The sequence below is a fragment of the Alligator sinensis genome, unplaced genomic scaffold (assembly GCF_000455745.1).
Source record: "Alligator sinensis unplaced genomic scaffold, ASM45574v1 scaffold217_1, whole genome shotgun sequence".
Lineage (NCBI taxonomy): Eukaryota > Metazoa > Chordata > Crocodylia > Alligatoridae > Alligator > Alligator sinensis.
The window spans coordinates 83185-85610 of NW_005842937.1; positions in this window are offsets into that span (position 1 = coordinate 83185).

Below are 2426 nucleotides of genomic sequence, written 5' to 3' on the forward strand. Positions count from 1 at the left end.
CAGATCAAAAGGCTAAGGAATTGACAGGCCTGTGGTAAGATGGGGCCAGATCACCCCTTTAGACTAGGGACAGAAGTTACACATAAACCAGTTTAAGTGATCAGAAACTGCTTTAAATCTGGAACAGAAGTTCAGTGCACATAAACCAGTTTCAAAATAGCAGAAACTAGTTTAAGATAAACCTAGTTGAATGAGTATCAGACTTAACTGAAAGTGAAGGCTTCAGCTTCCATGATCACAGTCCACTCTTTGGTGAGAGAGGCAGTGGTCTTCTAGGGAGAGATGGCCTCCACCTCACTCGACTGGGGAGGAGGGTCTTCTCAGCCAGACTGGCTGACCTGCTTGACCGAGCTTTAAACTAAGCCTGCTGGGGGCTGCGGGGATTATCACCACTGCTAGCTCGCTGGGCAACCCTTGTAAATCTAGTAGGCTAAGGCACTTAAGGGAACCTACCCCTCCCCTAGCCCCGGAATGATCTGTGGGGAAGGCAAGGGCCCCCAGTGGGACACTTATCTGCCTGTACACCAATGCCAGGAGTTTGGGGAATAAACAGGAGGAACTGGTCCTCCTGCTAAACAAGAATAATTACGACCTCATAGGGATAATGAAGACTTGGTGGGAGTCCACCTATGACTGGGCCACAGGTATAGATGGCAATACCCTGTACAGGTGTGATCGTGCAGATAAAGGGGTGGGGGTGTAGTCCTCTATGTCAAGGATAGCTACACATCCCTCCAAATTGACATTGGCACCCAGGAGGGATGACTGGAGTTTCTCTGGGTCAAAATAGTGGGGAATGTGGCTCAGGGGACATCATGGTAGGAGTCTACTACAGACCTCCTAACCAGAAACAAGAGCTGGACCAGGAATTTGCCAGGGAGCTGGCTGAGGCTGCACACTCTCGGTGCATGGTTGTCATGGGAGACTTCAACTACCCGGACATCTCATGTGAAGAGCACTCGGCCAAATCTGATCGGTTGCAGTTTCCTCACGTGCGTGGACGAGCTCTACCTGACTCAAGAAGTCTATGGGCTGATGAGAGGCAAAGCGTTGTTGGACCCGGTACTGGCCAAAGGGGATGACATAGTCAGTAACCTAAGAATCGATGGAAAGCTGGGTGATAGTGACCATGAATTGATCACCTTTACAATCCATTGCAAAGCTGGCAAGTCAGTCAGCAATACAGAAGTCCTCAGCTTCAGGAAAGCTGACTTTAACAAGCTCAGGAGGCTTGTTGTTGAGGCCCTAAGGGACCATGACTTGACTGGAAGAGGAGTCCAAAAGGAGTGGTTGCTCCTCAAGGGAGCGATCCTGACAGCACAAGGGATGGCCATCCCATCTTGGAGGAAGGGTAGCAAAAGGATGCAGCAATCCCCTTGGCTCAGCGGGGAACTTGAGGACCTCCTATGCCTCAAAAGAGAGACTTATAAAGGATGGAAGGTTGGAATTACCACCAAGGAGGAGCACTTAACAATGGTCCGTACCTGCAGGGAGTGGATCAGGAAACCCAAGGCTGCAACTGAACTCCATCTGGCTCCACATATCAAGGATAACAAAAAGTCCTTTTTCAGATATGTAGGGAGTCAGAAAAAAAGCAAGGGTAACAACACCCAGGGAAAGGCCAATCTGCTTAATAGGTACTTCACATCAGTCTTTCATAAGTCCAATGGGACCATCCTGCCTATCAAGGCATGGGATTGTCAGGGTGAGGGTGTATTTATACCCAGCATTGGTGTTGATCTAGTAAAGGATCACCTTGAGAGGCTGGACACCTTTGAGTGATGATGTGGTCTGTGCTGATGAGGGGAGCACACCTGGCATCTGGGTCTGTTGCAAGGCTTGGTAAGTTGGTGAAAATAGGAGTTAGGCTCCTGAGAAGTTAACTTGCAGCCTCCAGGCTCTAGGTCTGGGTCCAGTTCCCCTCACTGCTCCAACTGCTGCTATTGCCAGAGTCTCCAGGGTTCCCTTCCCTCCTCTGGATTCCACTGCCAGCCCCTATGCTTGGAGTGGGGCTGTCAGCAGGGCCAAGGGAGGGGACTTGGGCAGCTTTAGGGGGCCTGAGATCTTGCACAGCATATGTGTAACCGGGGAGCCTTCTCAGGGTCGATTTAACTGTGGCCCGCCCACTTGTTTCTAGGCTAACCGCCCACCTTCTCTCCTGCCATGCCTTGTTGGTAATTAGTTAAATGATGTAATTAGCGTGAGGCTGCCCATTTTCTGCCCCGATGCCAAGGGGCGCTATCTGCAGCTTCACTCCTCCCCTACACCACATCCCAAGCCTCAAAGATGGTATTTGAAAATTTCTCTTTATGTTGGGGTCTAGGTCGCTGTGGACTTACCCCTTTTTTTCTCTCTCTAGCTAGGCCTGTCAGTCAAAAAAACCCACAGAACCACAGACCCCCCCCACCCCCCCCCCCCTAACCCAA